Source organism: Anolis sagrei, chromosome 4 (assembly GCF_037176765.1).
Source record: "Anolis sagrei isolate rAnoSag1 chromosome 4, rAnoSag1.mat, whole genome shotgun sequence".
NCBI classification, from domain to species: domain Eukaryota; kingdom Metazoa; phylum Chordata; class Lepidosauria; order Squamata; family Dactyloidae; genus Anolis; species Anolis sagrei.
The window spans coordinates 90,835,968-90,859,325 of record NC_090024.1 but is presented as its reverse complement, the minus strand read 5'-3'; the positions used below and the strand labels follow the sequence as shown (position 1 = coordinate 90,859,325).

General features: G+C 41.1%; 1 protein-coding gene across 3 annotated transcripts in view; it reads left to right on the top strand.

Annotated features, from left to right (window-relative positions):
* The window catches only part of CDH20 (cadherin 20), a 241,467-nt gene that overhangs the window by 108,630 nt on the left and 109,479 nt on the right, over positions 1-23,358 (top strand). For 2 of the 3 annotated variants that reach the window (XM_060774698.2, XM_067467530.1), the window contains exon 2: positions 15,683-15,839. The gene's annotated coding sequence lies outside the window, so the exon portion shown is untranslated. Of the gene's footprint in view, positions 1-10,304; positions 10,479-15,682; positions 15,840-23,358 lie in introns of those variants that run through there. The other variant, XM_060774699.2, reaches the window with a different exon arrangement.

Here is a 23,358-nt window from a genome sequence, read left to right as displayed (position 1 = left end):
GAGTGGGGAAAATATGTAAATGCCCTTGTTCTCCTTCATGCAAATGGATCAAACCAAGATGAGGTATCATTCAATGTAACTCTTTGACCTCTTTTGTTGGAAAGTGATCCATGTGGACAAATACTGAGGTCCAACTGTCTAGTAGATTTCATGTATTTAACATTATAAAACTAGAAAATAATGTTGGCATTTGTGAATTAATCCAGTACTAAACAATCATTTCAGTCTCCAGGCTGCTTACTTTCTGTTTGTTTAAGCCAGTGATTCTCAAACTTCCTAATACCATGACCCCTTAAAACAGTTCCTCATTTTGTGGTGAACTCCCAACCATAAAATTATTTTTGTTTCTACTTCATAATTTTCCTACTGTTATGAATCATAATGAAAATATCTGATATGCAGGATATATTTCCATTCACTGGACCAAATTTGGCACAAATACCCGATACGCCCAAATTTGAATACTGGTGCGGTTGGGGAGGGATTGATTCTGTCATTTGGGAGTCGTAGTTGCTGGGATTTATAGTTCACCTACAATCAAAGAGTATTCTGAACTCTGCCAACAATGGAATTGAACCAAACTTGGCACACAGAACTCCCGTAACCAACAGAAAATACTGGAAGAGTTTGGCAGGCATTGACCTTGAGTTTTGAAGTTGTAGTTCACCTACATCCAGATAGCCGTGTGGACTCAAACAATGATGGATCTGGACCAAACTTGGCATGAATACTCAGTATATCCAAATGTGAACACTGCTATAGTTTGGGGAAAATAGACCTTGAACTCCAACAATGATAGAACTGGGCCAGACTTCCCACCCAGAACACCCAAGACCAACAGAAAATACTGTTTCCTGATGGTCTTTGACAACCCTTCTGACACCTCTTCATGACCCCCACCCCCCAGGGGTCCCAACCCCCAGGTTGAGAAACGTTGTTTTAAGCACTGTAGTGCATAGCAGAGATAGAAACCTTAAAGGAAGTGCCTCTCTTTACCCAAACCCCTTCAGGTTCTCCCTCTATTTTCATCTACATCTTTGCCAAACCCACCACTCCTCCCAATTTTTACCCTTGTCTTGTCTCCAAATCCATGAACTCTCACTCTCTCTTGCACACACACACTACACATTTTTCAACAACTCATTTCCCACACACATGCAATTCCATCATGAGGCTATTTGCTGTGGACTTCCTCTTGCCGCCTATTGTACTTGCCACCATCTGACATAATGTTCAAAACTTAAGCAAAGATGACAGGGAAGGAGGCAAGGCAACAAAAGCAAATAACAGAAGTACTATCTTATTTACATTTAATTTGTGTGGGGAATGGGAGGGAAGATGCTTTACATTCTAATGGAAATAAGGGGACTTAACATGAGAAATATAATCAATGTAAAGCATATGAACAGATGGTTCTCCATCTCTGGGGTAGAGGTGCTGTCGCAGTTTTTGTTTCCATTTAAAATAAGCATAAAATGTAATTTCTTACCAATTTTTCCAATAGGAAAAATTTTTCCAATAGGAAAAATCTAGTGAATGCTAATAATCCCCAGTATCCTAAGGAAAACTCTCTTCTCCAAAACTGTATCCACATTGCTGAATTATAGCAGTTTGGTACATTAACTGCCATGACTCAATGCCATTGAATTCTGGGATTTGTAGCAGAGTGAGATACTTACCCTTCTCTGTCAGAGATATGACAACAAATTGCAAATCCTGGGATTCCACAGGATGGGGTTGTGTGTGTGTGTGTGTGTGTGTGTGTGTGTGTCAGGAACAACTTGAGAAACTGCAAGTTGCTTCTCGTGTGAGAGAATTGGCTGTCTGCAAAAACATTGCCCAGGGGACACCCAGATGTTTTGATGTTTTGCCATCTGCAAATCCTGGGATTCCACAGGATTGGGTTTTGTGTGTGTGTGTGTGTGTCAGGAGTAACTTGAGAAATTGCAAGTCGCTTCTCGTGTGAGAGAATTGGCCGTCTGCAAAGGTGTTGCCCAGGGGACACCCGGATGTTTTAATGTTTTGCCATCCTTCTTTCATGTTCCCACATGGGAAGCTGGAACTGACAGAGGGAGCTCATCCGTGCACTCCCCAGATTCGTACCTCTGACTTATCAGTCTTCTGTCCTGCTGGCACAAGGATTTAACCCACTGTGCTACTGGGGGCACCTCACAGGATGGTGCTATGGCAATTATAGTTGGATCAAACTCCTATAATTCTATAGTGTGGATAGGAGGCTAGTTAGGCTTAAATCTCCGTATTAGTTCCAGTTACATTTGACTTATAAAGTTTCCATTAACTGAGTAGAGCTTCTCTCATTGGAATTAACAACCGATTTACACCAAAAATAGGAACCATCAACCATTTTCCTAGAGTTATTATTAGCATAGTATTTCTCCCTTATTTTATGGATTTTGTGTTATTTTAAATGAATGTTTTAATAATTTAATGTTTTAATTACTGTTTTAATTGCAATTGTTATTTATGGATCTGTTTAATGGCATCAAATAGTTGCCTGTTGTAAACTGCTCTGAGTTCCCCCTCGTGGGTGAGAAGGATGGGATACAAATATGCAAAATAATAAATAAATAAATTTAAATTTACCTTTAATATTTTTATATGAAAAGTACTATAATTTCCTTTTTTTTTCTAGGGATCCTTCCTCATAGTAGTATAACCCAGAATATCAAAGCAGATAATCCACAATATCTTCTTTGAACTGGATTATCTGAGTCCACACTGCCATATAACCCAGTTCAATGTGGATTTTATACTGCTGTGTGGAAGGGGCCTAAGTGTGTTGGGTTGATGATTGTTGTTTATTCATTGCTTCCCTGCCTGGGAAGGAATTCCCCTGATAAAGTATGCATTACATGTACTACAAGTTTCTTAACCATGAATTAATGAAATAAGTACTTTAAGAAATGCAAATTCATAGTGCTATGAAAAGTACTTACTGTCACAATAGTGCTTAATAGCATTATATTAAAACATCTGAAGAGTATGCCTACATTTTGCAGTGTGTTGATGTAAGAGGTGCTATGGCTAAGATCAAATTCTGGTAGTTTAATAATACGGTCTATTTCTCTATTCAGATTACTTTCCTTATGACTGTTTGAGCTTCATTATTTTTTCATCCAGTATGCAAATAGATTTGATAGAGATGTCAAACTGAGTGTCCTCGTGGAATTGTAAATGATAATGGAAAGGGAAGAATTGGTGCTCATACAAGTTTCTAGTGTAGAATCCTCAGATGAGGGAGCAATAGCTCTCCCAGAAACTTTATGCATATTATTTGCCTGAAACCCAGTGTAATGACTCTGGAGACCAGGTTTCAAATCCATGGGAACTCCTTCTGAATAAATCTTGCCAAGAAAGTCACATGATAGATTTGCTATACATTGGAAATGACTTAAAGGCATTGAACAGCATTTCTCAACCTGAGGGTTGAGACCCCGGGGGGGGGGGGTTCAAAGGGGTCACCAAAGACGATCAGAAAACACATATTTCTGGTGGTCTTAGGAACCCCTTTGGCAGAGAAGGCTGAAGATCTCTCCGCCTTTCCTTCTCTTCTTTTTTGGAAACAGATGGCAAATCGTCCCACCAAAAGCCCTCCTCTGCTGTGATTGGCCAGCCTCTGAGCCCCTTGGTTAAGAGGCTGGCCAATCACAACAGAGGAGGGCCTTTTCTGAGACTCCAAATGGGGAGAGGAGAACAGGCGTCCTTGGCACATGGTGGCAAGGGAGAGAGTGCAAGGCTGGAGAGAGGCTCATGCCACTGAGTTTTTTTAAGGCCTGTGGGTTCTGTGTGGGAAGTTTAGCCCAATTCTGTCTTTGGTGGGGTTCAGAATGCTCTTCGATTATAAGTGAACTATAAATCCCAGCGACTACAACTCCCAAGTGTCAAGGTCTATTTCCCCGCAAACTCTACCAGTGTTCACATTTGGGCATATTGAGTATTTGTTCCAAGTTTGGTCCAGATCTATCATTGTTTGAGTCCACAGTGCTCTCTGGATGTAGGTGAACTACAACTCCAAAACTCAAGATCAATGCCTACCAAACCCTTCAGTATTTTCTCTTGGTCATGGGAGTTCTGTGTGCCATGTTTAGTTCAATTCAATCGCTGGTGAAGTTCAGAATGATCTTTGTTTGTAGGTAAACTATAAATCCCAGCAACTATAACTCCCAAATGACAAAATCAATCTCCCCTCCTCCCAACCCCACCAGTATTCAAATTTGGGTGCATCAGGTATTTGTGCCAAATTTGGTCCAGTGAATGAAAATACATCCTGCATAACAGATATTTACATTACGATTCATAACAGTAAGAAAATGACAGTTACGAATTAGCAATGAAAATAATTTTATGGTTGTGGGTCACCACAACATGAGGCACTGTATTGAGGGGTCATGGCAATTGGAAGATTGAGAACCACTGGCATAGAACAACACAATAATTGTTGGCATATGTTTTCTATCACCATAGTGCACACTAGTAGTAGTAATAGGAAGCTGAGGTTCAAAATGTGATTGGCTGGCTATGGAGGGAAAGCTCTGCTAATATGCACATTGGTGTGCCCACCGAAGCAGCAGGGATACAGCCAGCTTCTCACTTTGATCCCTGGTTCTCCTATTCATATTCATATTCTCTCATTGCCCTCACTGGTAGCAAAGCTTGATTATTGTCGGTATGGAGTACCTGAGGGGCTAAAGTAATGAAAATTTCCCAACACACCTGAAAAAAAAATCTCCTGATGGCACAGACAGGCAAAGAAGCGTCTAAGCTAGGCTGTGTTGTCCTGGCTACATCTTTCATGGCATCACTTGTTTGACTACACAGATACAATGCACTACCACAGGCACTGTACATTAAAGATGTAAAATCTTATGGCGGATCTACATTGACCCATTAAACCAGGGCCAACTCGGAGTGGTTTGTGTTCTATCAGCCCCAGGATGAGTCAGTCAGACATCCCACAGCCGTTTCAGATGCAAGAAGGAGTCCCAACCATCCAACACTGCCAAACACTACCATTTTCTCCCACCCTCCACATTGCAGCAGTCACCAGTCATAACACAGGTCTTACCTGACAGCTGTTGCCTACAGTGATAGGACAACAAGGGAAGAGGGAAGAGGAAGGGCAGATCAAAGGAATCCCCCTCCTCTTCCCCTCCCTTCTATGACTATTTATTTATCATATCAGAAGCAAGCCAAACAGTTGTATGGTATTTAAAAAAAAACCCCAAAGTTTGAAAACTTGGCATTCTATTAAATGTCCTTTGACCAGTAGCTGGACACTTGGAGTGCCTTTGGTGTTGCTACAAGAAGGTACTCCATTGTGCATGTGGCGGGTCTCAGATTACATTGTGATAGGTAGTCTGTGGTTTGCTCTTCGCCACACTCAGATGTCGTGGACTCCACTTTGTAGCCCCATTTTTTAAGGTTGGCTCTGCATCTCATGATGCCAGAACACAGTCTGTTCAGCACCTTCCAAGTCGTCCAGTTTTCTGTGTGCCCAGGAGGGAGTCTCTCATTTGGTATCAGCCATTGATTGAGGTTCTGGGTTTGAGCCTCCCTCTTTTGGGCTCTCGCTTGCTGAGGTGTTCCAGATAATGTTTCTGTAGATCTTAGAAAACTATTTCTTGATTTAGGTTATTGGCTTGCTGGCTGAGATCCTAACAAGGGATGGGCTGGAGATGTCACTGCCTTGGTCCTTTCACTATTGGTTGCTACTTCCCGGCGGATGTCAGATGGTGCAATACTGGCTAAACAGTGTAATTTCTCCAGTGGGGTAGGGTGCAGACATCCCGTGATCATGCAGCATGTCTCATTGAGAGCCACATCCACTGTTTTAGCATGGTGAGATGTGTTCTACAGTGGGCATACATACTGAGCAGCAGAGTAGCAAAGCACAAGGACAGATGTCTTCACTGTATCTGGTTGTGATCCCCAGGTTGTGACAGTCAGCTTTCATATGATATTTCTAGCACCAGCCAGAGACCACCACAACACAGAAGATGAGAGGTTACAGTAAGGACCTTTCTGTGTTTCTTTGCTGCCTAACCATGAGAAACACAGGATGGCAGTAAGGAGAGTTCTAGCCAGAATTCAGAGTATCCTACAAATTTGGTTAACATGGGATAATGTTATGTTAAAGTGGCTGTGCCCCACGTTACCCCAGATCAACTCTGTGCAGCATTTGACTGTCAAAGAGCTGATGCAGGGCTCATCTGACCTAACTGGTCAGTATAGATGTGCCACCAGAATATTTTCTATTTTATGCTAAGATGAATAATTAGGAAACAATTTAATCCTGTGCATAACCTATTTTCTGTGCAGAAAAAAAGGTTTGCGAAGGGAAAAAACTTCATCTTTTTCTCTGCAGTATATTTCTTTTTCATTATTGTTTCTTGGGAACATTAGAGAAAATTGCACAAAATTCTTAGTGGTCTATTTTCTTTCTTGACAGGGTTTCCCATCTGACAGTAAAACCTTTTTTTGACTTAGGAACAAATAATTACAAATTTACTTTCTGTCCCCACTGCCTATTGCCAATGCTTAACTGACAGTCAAGCCAGTCTCTACATGAGAAAAAGTAACACCATGTCTTTCTTCCTCTCAAGCATTAGAATGACTTGACCTGCCTCATCACTAAGGCCAACTAACACATTCATGGATGAGGTGAACAGGCAATTTCCTGATCTGTAAATTAAATGTACTTCAGACACAGGTCTGGTGAGCTTTGGAAAGGGCTTTGTTTCTAAAATAAGAACTTGAGTTCAGAGTTCATGGTTGCACAAAGCCAGCAAAACTAAACTATCATCAGTCACATGGTTTTGGAATATTTTTGACTGCTTGTGGGTTACTGAAAATGACCACCAACATGGTTAAAGCCAGATTGCTCCCGAATATGATTTAACATTATCATACAGAATAGGTAAAAGTAAAGTTTTTCCCCTGACATTAAGCCCAGTCGTGTCCGACTCTGGGGGTTGGTGCTCATCTCCATTTCTAAGACGAAGAGCCAGCGTGGTCCATAGACAACTCCAAGGTCATGTGGCCAGCATGAATGCATGGAGCACTGTTACCTTCCCGCCAGAGCAGTACCTATTGATCTTCTCCCATTTGCATGTTTTCAAAATGTTAGGTTGGCAGAAGCTGGGGCTAACAGTGGGAGCTCACACCACTCCCCAGATTCGAACCTGCGATCTTTCAGTTAGCAAGTTCAGCAGCTCAGCAGTTTAACCTGCTACACCAACGGGGACTCCATAAGATACAGAATAGAGGCAGTGAAAGCAGGCCTACGTCCCAGTACACGCTCATTCAAACTGACAGATTATGGCCGCAATCCCAAAAGGTTATGATTAGTTTCACTTAAAATTAGTTTATCTTAAGTTTTCCACATTAATGTCAAAAAGACTAAACTGCCATCAATTTTTGCTGGACCTGAGCCCCAAACTACTTGAAATAAAATATTTTATTCCAAAAAGCATGGAGAAAGTCATTCATCATATCTAGCATATCACTTACTGTACACGATTCCAAGACCATTCACAATAGAAGTAATTAGGCTTAATTGATTAATTTTGGCTCAATAATAATATTGTATCTCAACTTTTTCTTTGCTTTTAATATGTGTTTTTTAAGTAAGAGGCAGATTACTGCTTACAGGAAATCCAGTGTGCAGAAATATAACACGTCGTGAGTTATGCCTGAGTTTTCAACCTTCCATTATCTTGTCTTTAATATAAGTATGTAACATAAAGTTTCATCAGACTCATTACATTTCTTGGAAGAAGCCTTTGGGGTGTTGAACATGGTTCAGCTCTCTGGAAAGTAATTAATTCTTGTTACTGTAACACTCACCATGCTCTGTCCAGTTCCTGTTAACTCTTATTTATAAGCCATTCCACACCAAGTATTTCTGCTCAGAAAAGATCTAATGTAGAAAAAGCTAGATTGTCTTTATCACAGCTCACTTACAAATGTGACAACCTGTATTAATGGCGTTATAACACTGCACGCAATGGCATACCCGTGATATATCACCCTCTTTGGGAATTTGTCTCCCCCTTAACAAAACTCCAGTGCTATTTTCTTTTAAGTGCAGAGCTTTGTTCCTGTTCAGGCAAGGGTCACCAGGTGGGATTGTAAGACTATTTAAGTCAGTTTAGCAAACTTCTGCCGTATTTTTACTTAAAGTCAGGATAAAGAGGGAAAGGAAAAGACTTACAAAAACAAGAACCCTGCCAGATCAAACCAAAGATCTTCCTTTTTTGTCTCATGTAGAAGATTTCATAAGGCTAGCCCAAGGCCTGTAGCCTTTTTGACACCTGCCCTGAAACAGCTAGCACCTCATTACGACCATAGTGTAAATCATAGAATCATAGAATCGTAGAGTTGGAAGAGACCTCATGGGCTATCCAGTCCAATCCCCTGCCAAGAAGCAGGAAAATTGCATTCAAAGCACCCCTGACAGATGGCCATCCAGCCTCTGTTTAAAAGCCTCCAAAGAAGGAGCCTCCACCACACTCTGGGTGGCTCTCACAGTCAGGAAATTCTTGCTCATCTTCAGATGGAATCTCCTTTCTTGTAGTTCCACATCCTTGTCTCCAGGGCAGCAGAAAACAAGCTTGCTCCCTCCTCCCTATGACTTCCTCTCACATATTTATACATGGCTATCATGTCTCCTCTCAGCCTTCTCTTCTTCAGGCTAAACATGCCCAATTCTTTAAGCCGCTGCTCATAGGGATTGTTCTCCAGATATGTAAAGATACATATTACCTGCATTACTGACCATTGGCACAATACCTTGTGCCAGCAGGACTGAAGATCAGCAGATCGGAGGTATGAATCCAGGGAGAGCATGAATGAGCACCCTCTGTCAGCTCCAGCTCCCCATGCAGGGACATGAGAGAAGCCTCCCACAAAGATGGTAAAACATCAAAACATATTGGCATCCCTTGGGCAATGTCCTTACAGATGGCCAATTCTCTCACACCAGAAGGTTGTCCCCTGACATTAAGTCCAGTCATGTCCGACTCTGGGGATTGGTGCTCATTTCCTTTTCTAAGCTGAAGAGCTGGATTTGTCCATAGACACCTCCAAGGTCATGTGGCCAATATGACTGCATGGAGCGCTGTTACCTTCCCGCTGGAGCAGTACCTATTGATCTACTCACATTTGCATGTTTTTGAAGTGCTAGGTTGGCAGAAGCTGGAGTTGACAGCAGGAGCTCACACCGCTTCCCGGATTCTAACATGCGACCTTTTGGTCAACAAGCTCAGCAGCTCAGCTGTTTAACCCACTGCGCCACTGGGGACTCCTCCCAAAAGTTTGCAATCTCTAAAAAGTCATGCCTTTTCCAAAATTAAATGAGTTTCTAGTAATGGTTGCTGTGTTTAAAGAAGAAACCCATTGTCATGTCAATGCTAAGAAAGAAACTCATTTTCATAATGAAAGGCCTCGAAATATCCTCTGAAAAGAAACACTGTTTATCCTACCAAAAACCACTTATGGAATATGTTGTTCCAATTCATTGCATGATTTTTTAAATGCATCGTCATTACATGCTTGTCCTTTGTAATTCATTTATTGAACTCATTACTTCTACACTCTGGGAAAACATGTATAAACAAGGAAAGAGAAATTTGAAATAATAACATACATTAAAAACTCAAAGCGCCTTTTGTTGAGGACAGTGAGGCAGTCTTGCTTTGCACACTGCATCCAATTATAGAGTGTATATCCATGCTTAACATTCTTCTGACTGTGCCCCCATTGTGAATATTATCATACGTGGTAACATCGAAATCTGATCAATTTTTGGACATTCATGTGGTTGTTCATCAACAAGGAAAGATTTGGACAGTGTCCTGCTTGAAGTCACATGTTGCATGAAATAAGTCTGTTCTTTGTAGCTGCCTTGTTCTTTTCTAAATGGGCAGATTCTTCGTTAGCTTATAAGGACACTATGACATTCTTCATCCGATGGGAGAAACTGTTTCAAAGTCTTCATGATGCAGAGCCCATCTCTCTCCTGAAAAGCAGCATGCCCATAACATGACTTGCACTAGCTGTATCCAATCTATTGCCACGCTGTATTGTCAACAGTTAAAATTGGTCTTGTTCTCCAGCTCCTTCCATTTCCAACTGAAAGAGGAAGGGAACAGATAAGCCCCAGTTTAATTTGTTCTGGCAATTATTGGAAACTTCCCACTGTGAGGGGTGCCATTGCCTATTGGGGTGGAAGGACGCTCCGCCACAACCAGAGCCAAACAAAAGGAGAAGCTGCTTTTCTACAAGTGTATTCAGGCATGTATCAACATATTGGGGAAAGAGTCAGTCTGTTCGAATCCTAATGGGAAAAAGAGAGAGAGAAGACGAGAGAAGACAAGGAGGAGAAGCTTTAAAAGTAAAGAATAAAAGCTATCAAGTGGGAACTAAAATTGAAGAAATGAGCGAAAAAGTCTGAAATGGTGAGAACACTGCTAAGTCTGTTTTATGTATATACTAACATGCCTTGCTACAGGGTTTTTATATGTGATTTATAGCTATCTTGGTGATTGTGTTAATGCAGATAAAGAATACTAGGAGACTCATTCGGGAGGGTGAATAGAAGGAAAGTGTGCTTGGAGGCAGAGAACAGGTGAAGACTTTCCCTCTACCTTTCTCCAGCAAATCAGAATTCTACATTAATTCAATCTTTTCTAAAAAGCATGTAACGATAATATATTTCTGAGGAGCTTTCTAAACCATAATTCTGGCAAAAAAACTGAGTATTTTACTTTATTAAAAAGCCTTGAAATAGTCAAAAGGTGAAGGAAATATATTGGATGATTATGAAGAAAGGAACAGGTTATTTAAGAAATCGCTGAAATAGCAGTTCTTTTTAAATTGGCATACAAGCTCTTTTTAAAAGTGTGATGACAAGAGTAGCTTTTCTCTCCCTTTAAAGCTCTTTCTCACACACACCATTACTCTGGGCTCCTGAGCAAAAAAGGAGAAAGATTTTGCCGGTGAAATAACTTTAAATTCTTGGTTTGTTCTGCTTTTGCTTGAATTTTCCTTACTTTTCCTGGCCTGTTTAACAAGTTTGACTATTGTTCTAGGCATATGACATCGCAAAAACAGTTGTTAAGAGATGTCAGAGTTGGGTTCATGACATACAAGTAACAGGCCCCTACTGTGCTAATCACATACATTTCAAAAGGAAGGCAGTGATGTGAACTGAAAACTAACAAACAAGATCTACCTCACTAGGAAACGTGACCTCCTCCAACGGCAGTGGAAGTGACAAGTGAGACTTCAATCGGGCGCCTTGCTTAGAATGATAAATATTGCAGTCTTATGCTTTCGGGGAAAGTAGGGTGAAAGGCTGAAAGATCTGAATATTGCCCAGTTTGTTACAATGTTTGTGGGGCACGGTGATGCAGTCTGCCTCTTTTCTGTAAAAACATACTTTGAATCCCCACCGTGAAATACGAGACCAGACACAAGATGTGGAGAAATAAATGGGCCATTTATTGACCTAATTAGAAACTGATAAGTGAGCTAATTGACTAGTTGTGGGGGGAGCACTGCGACATAGGTAATGGTGTGGGGCCAGGTATCTTTCTGAGACCACCTGCCAAACCAACCATTGGGCGAAACACCCGACCCCGGAGGCAATCCACATTGATGCTTGCTGTCCCAGCTGGTCATTACTGGAAGGCCATTGGAGGGGACCTCCACCCCCCCCCCCGAACCATAAAGCCCTAAGGAAGATATTTTGATGAACCCCCTAAGCCATGGAGCCTACAGAGATAAACTCAACATTCCTTTCACCCCAGAATGGAGGGGTGCCAAGGTGTACGCCGATCCAATCTCTCCCCCAACTTCCTGCCAGGAACACTTATTTATACAGCCCCACCCATTTAAATTCCTTACTCCTGTCAGCTTCAATATGGGGTAGGTGAAAAACCCTCCTCTCTGAGGAGGGAAAAAATTCCTACCCGGCCTAGTGCGACTAGTACAACTCATATTGAACTGAGGTTGGGTTGCACTGCTGGAAGGCTAAATGCAGAGAGAAGGGGGCTACCTGTAGGAAAGTTCCTAAGGCCCCTCCCCTCTTCTGCCTGGCGAGAATGCCAACCAGAACAAGCTGGTCATTCACGGAGGGGATTCAAGTTCTCCCCTTGAGCCATCCGGTTGGCTCCTTCTGTCTGGAGGTGCGTGTTTTCTTTGGAGGGCAACCACTAATTAGGAGTAGAGCCATCACACTGGCAACAAAGATCCACATAGTTAAAGCAATGGTATTCCCCATAGTAACTTATGGATGCGAGAGCTGGACCATAAGGAAGGCTGAGCGAAGGAAAATAGACACTTTTGAATTGTGGTGCTGGAGGAAAATTCTGAGAGTGCCTTGGACTGGGAGAAGATCAAACCAGTCCATACTCCAGGAAACAATGCCTGACTGCTCACTGGATATTACAAGCAAAGATGAAGTACTTTAGCCAAATAATGAGAAGACAGAAAAGCTTGGAGAAGATAATGATGCTGGGGAAGATGGAAGGAAAAGGGAAGAGGGGCCAATGAAGGGCAAGATGGATGAATGTTATCCTTGAAGTGACTGGCTTGACCTTGAAGAAGCTGGGGATAACAATGACCGACATGGAGCTCTGATGTGGGCTGGACCATGAGGTCAAGAAGAGTCGGAAACAACTGAATGAATAAACAAAAACAAACAAAAAACAAAAGAATGTAAGGAATGTTATGTGCCTTTTCCTGACTAGCAAGAAGAAACCCACGTGAACAAAACTGATGCTCCTAGTTTGCTTAAGCTTTCAAAGCCTGAGGGGAACTTTAAAACCCATCTTCACATTGCTGTTAATGAGAGGTTTCTCAGGGAGCATTGCTTAATTAACAGTACTTTGAAAGGGGAGTTTAGTGAAGAAGCTACATTTAGGAAACAATCTTGTAGGCACTTAACCTGCTAATTCAAATGGGACTTACTTCTGAATAGGCAAGTGCCGGACTGCACTAGCAGAGAAACAGGCTTGCTAGACTATAACTGAATTTCATCTATGCTTAGAAGTAATAAGTTACAAAAGTGAAGTTACTGGGGTAGTTGCTGATAAATTAAGTTACATTTCAGAAGTAATGTAACAAATAAGACTCTAAGAGCTGTTCAGCAATGGAATATCCTGCCTCGAAGTGTAACAGATGTTATTCTTTGGAGGCTCTTGAAAATAAGCTGGATAGCCATTTGTTGGGAGCAATTTGATTGTGTTTTTCCTGCATGGCAGTGGGTTGGACTAGATGTTCCATGTGGTCTCTTCTGACTCTGATTCTAAGAGGAAAGAGGTTTTATTAGTGAAATGTTTGGTAATAGTTTTGGTTACTAAGGACCTCTTCACATGGGATGCCAGAGTTGCCATGGATCATGGTGAATCCGGCGGTGCCCATTGGGGGTGTGTGTGGAACCCATTGCCCCACGCCCTGCATCGCCCAGCTTACTGGCAAGCCGATCCCACAGAGGGAAGCATTGAACACATGGCTTCCTCTCATGACTTCTAGTATTGTCACTGCCATGGCATAACCCAGTTCCACACTTGTTATGTACGGAGCCCCACCAGAAGTTCTTCTGCGTTGTGTGATGGGAGTCAGCAAATCTATGGGTAAACTATGACTGAACTGGCTTATGTCACCAAAATAAGTCCCATCTGATGAGTTCACGTCTTTCACACTTTTTTATCTTTAATATTCTGTACAGTTTATAGTTAGTGATATAGATAGATTGATATCACGAGTAACATTTCTAGTATCAAAGATTACTTTTGAGGGGCTTTAAGTCATAATAGCTGTGGTGATAAATGGAATGGTTATAAACACCATTTCTTAGGAAATAATAAAATACATGTACTAAATGTCCTCTCCATCTATTGAAACTGAAGGAACACTGGTTCTGGGTTCATCTATACTATAAAATTAATGGAGGTTGACACCACTAACTGCCATGACTTGATGCTATGGAATCTTGGGAGTTGGGAGTTTGGTGAGGCACCACCTCCATTTGGCTAAGAAGGCTAAAGACCTTGTAAAACTACAATGCCCATGATTCCACAGCATCGGGCCATGGCAATTAAAGTAGTTTCTCCATTCATAGATTCAGCCTCAGTTGTACGTGATTCTCCTTTATTGTCTGTGCTATTTTCAGTGAAGCCCCTGGTGGCGCAGTGGGTTAAACCCTTGTGCCGGCAGGACTGAAGACCAACAGATCACAGGTTTGAATCCAGGGAGAGCGCGGATGAGCTCCCTCTATCAGCTCCAGCTCCTCATGTGGGGACACAAGAGAAGCCTCCCACAAGGATGGTAAAAACATCAAAACATCCGAGCATCCCCTGGGCAACGACCTTACAGATGGCCAATTTTCTCACACCAGAAGCGACTTGCAGTTTCTCAAGTCACTCCTGACATAACAAAAAAGTGTGCTCATTGCAAAGCTACTACTGAGGGTCTTTCCGCACAGTCATATAACCCAGAATTTTGATTGTTGCTTATTCGTTCAATCGTTTCCGACTCTTCATGACTGCATGGAGCAGCCCAGAATATCAAGGCACATATTGGGGGAGATGCATACCTGTCCGGACACATCTCCCCCTATTAAGATCCTCTGGAGAGGCCCTGCTCTCCGTCCCACCATTGTCACAGGCGCGATTGGTGGGAATGAGAGACAGGGCCTTCTTGGTGATTGCCCCCTGGCTATGGAACTCCCTTCCTGGTGAGATCAGATCGGCCTCCTCCCTCTTGTCCTTCAGAAGGATGGTAAAAACTTGGCTGTGGGACCAAGCTTACGGGACAATAAAGCAGCAATAGGAAAGATTACCAGGCTAATTAGATTTGACACAGATGATCAGGACGGTTTAAAATGGTGTATTTTAATATTGAGATAATTTTTTATTGTTTATGTATGTGTATATGAATTCTTGTCCCAGCATTGAATATTTGCCATATATATGCTGTGCTCCACCCTGAGTCCCCTTCGGGTTGAGAAGAGCGGAACATAAATGTTTTAAATAAATAAATAAAATCTCACCATATCTGCTTACAACTGGGTTATCTGAGTCCACACTGCCATATATTCTGATTCAAAGCAGATAATATGGGATTTTATTCAGCAGTGTGGAAGGGGCCTGAGTTTTCACCTCCGTGCTTGCTATTGCTTTCTCATCATGATCAGTATCTAGGCTGGTAAACATTATTTTGTTTAGGGTGAGTGACTTGAATAAAGAGCCCTGGGAGCATGCTGTTGCCACCTTTTTTTTCCATGTCCAAACAGGGTGGCCGTTATCCCCATGCATGCATGCATTATTCATGCCTAACTACTGTGGCATAATAAAACACCATCCTATTGTTCACACTATCCAGCCAAGTCAAGTGGCTTTTGTTCCATCAGCGTCTTCCCCATGAATAGTTTCTAATATACCTTGCCTCATGAACTGTGCTATCCGTTCATTCTCTGCTCTCTTCATGGAAAAGGAGGCAAGCTCCCCAGATTAAAAACTCTCCTGTAGATTTACGATGAGGTTTCCTGCTTAGAAGTTGGTGATGTCTTAAATTATATTACAATTTCTCTCTCTCTTTCTCCCTTTCTTCTCCCTCCCTCCTATCGCTCTCTCTCTCTTTCTCTTTTTGGTTAAAGCTGTGGCGTCTGATGATAAAAAGAAAGAATTGCTGAGGTTCCTGCCAGGCGAGCTGTCGAATGAAGTATCTACCTATAACCCCAGCTGAGGAAGTAAGTGACAGGAGGAGCACAGCGGAAAGACCAACATAGGGACATCAATAAAAGAAATAGAAAGGTATGGTACAGTACTATTTTTTATAGCATATACAATCATACTCCACATTTCTCCTTTTCCCAGAAGACTATTTGCTAGAAAAAAAATCAGTAACAAAAATAAACGTATACATTAACTTTGGAAATAACTTGAAGGGTTTCTTTTAAAATGTTTCTTAACTTTCATTCCTCCTGTTGCATGTTCATTCAAATTTGAATACACTAGGATTTTTCCTAGGAGAGTGTGTACAGTGTTGCATCTTTAAATATTCCAAATATGTGCATCTTCAAAAATTCTAAAGATTGTGGGAACATAAACATACAATTTTAAAAATCCATTCTGTCCTTGGAAAATAAAACATGAAGGAAAAAAATGAATATTTTCATATTTGACTATGATACATTACTTGGTAAAACTCTTGGAATTTCACTTTCTATGATCACTTCTGTAGGGTCAGAATTTATATACAGAAAAGCTGCATTATAGTCTGTTTTATACTAACATATTTTAAACTATTTGCAAATGTTTGAAAATGTAAGTATATAATATCTTTTTTAAAAATTAAATTGTCAGAAGAAACCCCATGTTAGAGTAATTTGAGGTCTATAGGAAAGATGCCATACTACTCTAGGAGGCTGAATAAGAATTAAGTTAGGTATGTCTGAGTTTTATACCACGGATAAAGAAAGCTTGTAGTTTTCTCATTGCTGGACTGCACATACAATTCTCTTTTTCAATTGAAAATGCTGATTAGGGCAATAGGAAACTGTAGGCCAAGAGCATCTGGAAGGCCACACATTCCCTGTTTCTACAAATATGGATAGGTAGGCCTGGGTAACAACGCAAAAATTTGTTTCTAAAATCGATTTGTATTTGGGGTTTTTTGTTTGTTTGGATATTTAAAATAATTACAAAATTTTCCCTTAAAAAAGTTCGGTATTTACGAAATTTTGTTAATATTTACAAAACATTTTGTAAAGATGGCGCCCTTTTTTTCCAATATTTTTTCAATATTTTTTCAATATTTTTTCAATATTTTTTCAATATTTTTTCAATATTTTTTCAATATTTTTTAATTTAATTATTAATTTAGTAGAATAGGGAGGAGAAATTATTATTAAGGAGGGAAGGCAGGCACTCACTCTGGCGGGCCCTCAAGCGCTGCCGCCGAGTCGGGCCCGGCTCCTCCGAAGCAATGTGAAATTGGGAGAAGGGCTCCCCAAAGGCCATCTAGCCCAGCCCTCCGCTAAGGAATTGGGAGAACGAAGCACAGCCCTCCGCTAAGGAATTGGGAGAACGAAGCACACCCACCGCAAAGGTGAGGAAGGAGGGACGGGCCGCCTTCCCGCTGAGGGTCGCTCGCCCTCTCGCTCGCTTGCTCAGCCGGCGCCTTCCCCGCCCTCTCCTCCTCGGGAGAACGAAGCGACGGGCCGCCTTGCTCAGCCGGCGCCTTCCCCGCCCTCTCCTCCTCCTCCTCCTCCTCCTCCTCTTTCAGGCTCTGACTGGCAGAGGAGAGAGAGGAGAGCTCCCAGCAAGCATCTAGCCAAGCCATCTTACGTATTTCCGAAATGGACGGAAATACAAAATTTTTTGGCGCATGCCGTTTCGATATTTAAAAACACTTCCGGGTTTAAAAATAAGTTTTGTAATCGTTTTGTAATTGCTAAAATTAACGAATATTTAACGAATTACAAAATTAACGAACGAAACCGCCCAGGCCTAGTAACTAATTAAAATCAATTAACTTATCAATTACATGAAATGTTTTCTGACATACAATGTCAAGTTATTTTTAAAACCTGATTGACATAAGTTGGACTTTCATTTCACTCATTTCCTGAAAAAAACAATAAATCTTACATTTTCCAACTGAGTTCCCTCTGGGAGATAGGGCGGGTTATAACTAAAGTATTATTAGGGCAGGTTATAAATAAAGTATTATTATGGGAAGCATCACCGCAAGGCCAAAATGTGCGGGGCAACAGATTTGCCCTGCTGCCCCTTTTGTCTGGCATAGAGACAATTTTATTATATGGGAGCTGGGTCATTTTATGTCCAGAAATGGAACTTTTCACCATAAAATTTTACTTCCATTTTGTTTTCTGGTTAAAAATAACTCCCTCCTAAGTCTAAAATGGGAAACATGGGTCAAGGGGGAAATATCTAGGCAATTTAAAAAGAAGAAAATTTGAGTGGAGGCATTGCATGGGTGGCAGTCCATAGGTGGGACCAAATCCTTAACTCTTGACAATTGTGTTCAAAAGGGACCTTTTCCCCCACCTCCACCCCCATTTCCAATTTCTGGAATTATTTCTTATATGCTTATTCGCCAAGTTATCATCCAACTCAGTGTGATCCAATAACTTTAGTGTGATCCAATAACTTTAGTCTTTCCTAGCAAACTGTGATCCAATAACTTTAGTCTTTCCTAGCAAAGACAGTGAGCCTATGTAGGGATGGGATGAGGAACACAAATTCAGAGCTACGGTGAGCTCAACCTGGCCGGGGAAGAAGGAAGATCAACCAGCCTTTTCAGTTTTATTCCTACTTTTCCCCCTTTCCTGTTGCTGTTTTAATCCCTACTATATTTTAGTGGGAGCCAAATTTACAACACTGGTTCCAAGGTTCCTTTGATTCCATCATAGCATTTCTCTCATTCTGAGGTCATGACTTTGTGTTTAGATTGCATCACCAACACCAAATACTACAGGCCACATGGAAGGAGACTTCTTTGCCAATCTTGTATGAGGAGAAGCACTTCTTTTGGAGCCCAAATCTTGCTAATGGAACAATGTATAGAGAATACACACTGCAACAGAGATCATACTCCTAACCAGGCATGTAGCCGGGGGGGGGGGGGGGAGCTTGAGGGGCTTCAGCCCCCCCCCTCGAAATTCTCATGGTGATCCGCGAGAAGGCCTTACTGGTCCATTATTTCAACTGTTATGTTTATTCATATCATGATCTGATCACCATGCTCAATATATCCCGTATGCATGGGGGTATTGGGGTAACGACACAAAAGCTTTGCTAGGGTAGACCCTCTTTCACTCAGACTCAGCTCCCCCTGAATCAAAATCCTGGCTACGGGCCTGCTCCTAACATAACATCACAAGGTCCCTAAATCCCTGAAGGCCAATCCAGAGCTTCTTATTTACATGAACACTATGCATGATATGAAGATCCTCTCTGCCAATGTGTGATATTAATTCAGACTGATCTCCATTGAGGTAGGGATAGAAGTGTAGGAATTAACTCCAAAAGCTCAGTGTTTTGATGCCAGCATTCAACTCATAGGAGTTCACTTTGTTGTTGTAGCTGCTGCTGTTGTTTTAAACTATTAATTCCCTCGAGTCTAGCTATTTTAATGTTTACCTGTATTTGGAAGTACATTAGCAAAACAATCCACAGGGAGTTTTCCTTTCCAAGACCTTCATTGTCAATGTGGGTGGATTTTGCAAGAACAGATGCCCCCTTATTGCATTCTTCGTGTGCTTAACTACTCTTTATTGCATTGGGGACTGGAAACAAAAAGATCTGAATTGCATTATATTGTACAACAGCAGTTGGAAGAGAGTGTTGACTTCCACTGTGGATTTAGATTGATTGCAATGACACAGAAACTCCCCCATCTTGCATTTTCAGTATAAAGAATTCTTTAGCTCGCTTAACATCAAAGTGCTTCGTCCAAATAAATATCTGAGTGTTATTTTATCTTGGGGCATGCCTTGTTATGTAGGATATAATCAGACTGATATGGTATTGCATATGGAAGTGTGCCTGTTCTTTTGAAATGTGCCTCATAGCAAAAGAAAAGAGGGATATATAACAACGCATGTATTTCTTTGAAGAGAGAGGCAAATTACAATGGCTCAATGGAGCCCTGCTATGCTAATTAAATGTTAGGCTCTACTCTAATCTTGAAATATTGAATAAATATAAAACTATGTGGGAAAAAAGTTTTGCTTTCTTGAGAACTCATTTTTAGATCTGAATGCCCCTTTTAACATTAATTTTTACACTTTCCCATTCAGCTGTTGGCAGAGCTTCAGCGTTACTACTTAGGAATAATTCGTTACTTACAATTATTTATTTTCCTCCCAAAAAAGGTATAGTAAAAGTACATTAAAATTCCAAATCACTGTAGCTTTTAAGTTACTTTCATAGTTGTGTGAAGTATCACTAAAACATCACGAAGAAAAATCACACTGCTCATGCAGTGTCTTGTATCTGTTGTGCATGCCCTGTTATGACAACTATAGTTCTGTTTCTATGTACAGGGCCCATTCCAGAGAGTAGCCATTTTTATCACAAGATACAAAAAATTAAAACAAGATTAAGCAATCAAAATATTAAAATCTAATTCAAACATGCAACCATTAATATGGATGCATAGAGAGAGGGGGAGGGAATGAGAGGGAGAACAACACAACAATTAGCACGATCTGATGCATTGTTTAGGTGTTTGTTGTTTATTCATTCAGTTGCTTCCGACTCTTTGTGACTTCATGGACCAGCCCATGCCAGAGCTCCCTGTTGGCCGTCACCACCCCCAGCTCCTTCAGAGTCAAGCCAGTCACTTCAAGGATACTATCCATCCATCTTGCCCTTGGTCAGCCCCTCTTCCTTTTTCCTTCCATTTTCCCCAGCATCATTGTCTTCTCTAAGCTTTCCTGTCTTCTCATGATGTGGCCAAAGTACTTCATCTTTGCCTCTAATATCCTTCCAATGAGTAGCCGGGCTTTATTTCCTGAAGTATGGACTGGTTGGATCTTCCAGAGGTCCAAGGCACTCTCAGAATTTTCTTCCAACACCACAGTTCAAAAGCGCCTATCTTCCTTTGTTCAGCTTTCCTTATGGTCCAGCTCTCACATCCATAAGTTACTATGGGGAATACCATTGCTTTAACTATGCAGATCTTCATTGTTTAGGTGAGATGGGTCTTATACAGTCACTCATCAAATAACTGTCAAAAGGGGAAGTCTTTTTCTCTGAAAAGAAAATAGAGGATGTCTGGAAAATGACTTCAAGAGTCAGGGAGCAGCCACTGAGGCAGCTTCTCCTGCATTTCCACCAAATGTACCCACAGAGATGGTAGAATAGTCAGAACTCTCCCCCACACCCCAAAAACTCGCAAAATACATGCAGCCTCATATAGGGAGTCATGGTCCTTCAAATAATCTACACCTGAGCCATGTCACATCCAGAACCTTGAACTGTATCCAAAACCAGACAGCAGCCAAAGGAGCTGTTGCAACAAGAGTTAAAATTGAAAAATAGTATAATAAAAAGAACAGGCAGCTCATCGTAAAAACCATTTTAAAATAATGGAAGCTCAAAGAAAACGGTGACATTTTCTGTCTATTCATTCATGTCTGGATCTTTACCTGTGTCTCTGTTTTAAGCAATCCCCAACAACTCAATATGATGAAGAGAGTTTTAATGCAGTTTACAAAGATCATCTGAGTCATGAATTCATGCACTCTAATTAAACTGATCTCTATTCTGATGGCATTAACATCACTGAAACAAGGATAAGAAGCTTGTCTATCTTTCATGACCCTTATACACATGCAGTAACACCTGGGATAAAGGAGGGGTGTGGCAAAATGACATTTGGGGAAAGTGTGGGTAGAATTGGGTTAACAGCTGAAAAGCACGTGTTTAAAAGGTGCTCTTTAAACCCGATTCCACCAAACAAACGTGCACCTTCACATAACTGTATATATCTGCAGTCATGAAAATCCTGTGACTTCCTTCCCATCCCTCATGTGGACTACTCCAGCACACATCGGGCTGTCAAAACAAATTTGCCATGGGCATAGAGGTGGCTAAAGGAAAGCACAGTTGGAAAGCAATTAGTACTCTTTGCAACCATTCCTTTCTTTTGTATAATATTAAACAAATAGTGAATTAACGATTGGGTGAAGAGAGAGATAAGAAATAACATAAGAACTTTGAGATGATACAAAATCTTTGAATGTCTTCATCATCCACACTGCAGATTTGTAGCAACTGGGTGCCATGGCTCCATCATATGAAATTCTGGGGTTTGTAGTTTTTTGTGGCAACAGATCTTTTTGACAAAGAAAGGGAAATATTTATGAATTTCAGAATTCTATAAAATTGGCATGGCAGTTAATGTGGTGTCAAATGCTATAATTCTGCAGTATAAATACAGCCAATAGGAGTTTTGAGTCATTGTCCCACCCTCACCCCCTTTCCTTCTCTCTTTGAAGTCAAACATTTGTCCTTCAAGGGAAGATTTAACCTCAGATCCCCTTTATATCTTCCGAACACTGGAGCTTCAAGTTCTGCAAAAGACAAAAGAAGAAAAGATAACAGTGTGGTGGTGAAGACCAGGAGATGCTTGGGATCCATATAATCCAAAGCGCCCCTCCCCCCCATCTCCAGATATCACTCTTCCTGCCCTGCCTCCCATGATTAATATAAATAATATAATATTCCTCCTATTACTTGCAGTATAAGAAAGATTTCAAAAATGAATAAACAGAAAGTAAGAAAAAGAATCCCAAATGCCTTTCTTCCAAACAAACTCCAGGTTAACTCCCTCTCAAAACCAGTTTAGCTACAAGCACAAAATGGCATGCACATCTTTGCAGGGATATTGTGCAAATACATATCACATGCACGGTGTGATTTCTACTAATGAAAGGTGACTACTATGTAGCTGACCTAAATGAGAATGAAATCAACTTGGCAAGATGCACAGCAGTATAGTCTCAGCAAAGTGCCAACGTTCTGTCATACATTTCAGTGTGATGTTGGGGACAAAAGACTCATTAAATGGCAGGGCTGGAAAATTTCCTTCACTGTGATCCTGAATCCCCTGGCTGTACTCTTGGTTCACTCATAAAGTTCTGTGAATAGGGCAGAGCAATTATACAGTAGCCTCAGCTAGAACAGGGATCTAAAGATTTTGTTGTTATATGCCTTCATGTCAACTTTGAATTATGGCAACCGCTCCTATGGGGTTTTCTTGGCAAGATTAATTCAGAGGAGGTTTGCCATTGCCGTCCTCTAAGGCTAAGATTGAACTAGTCCAAGGTTACCCAGATCATTTTCATGGTTGAGTTGGCTTGAGTTCTAGTTCAATATTCAACCCGCTATGGCATGCTGGCCCCAAATAAGACATAGTCAGTGAAATAAAGGTGTCTCCTGATACTAGCATTGTCTTAAATAAATTAAAGCGTGAAATGAAGATATGCCTTTCTTCACACCAGTTTCCCCAATTCTCTGAGACATCTCCACACAAAAACATTATTTTCCCATTGTGTTAATCAAAATATGCATGCGAACAAACACAAAAGAAGCAAGTACAAAAGGATGCAGGACAATCCATCCAAATGATTTCACATACACTCAAAAGTAGAATAAAGCTGAAGTAGAAAAAAATCTGCATAAAAACTTTTGTGAGAAAGAACACTCTTTCTCCCTTGTGAGAAGGAACACTCTGGAGTTTTGTTGTTGTTATTCTCTGATGAAAGAAGAAACAAAAAATACATTATCTCTGATCTGG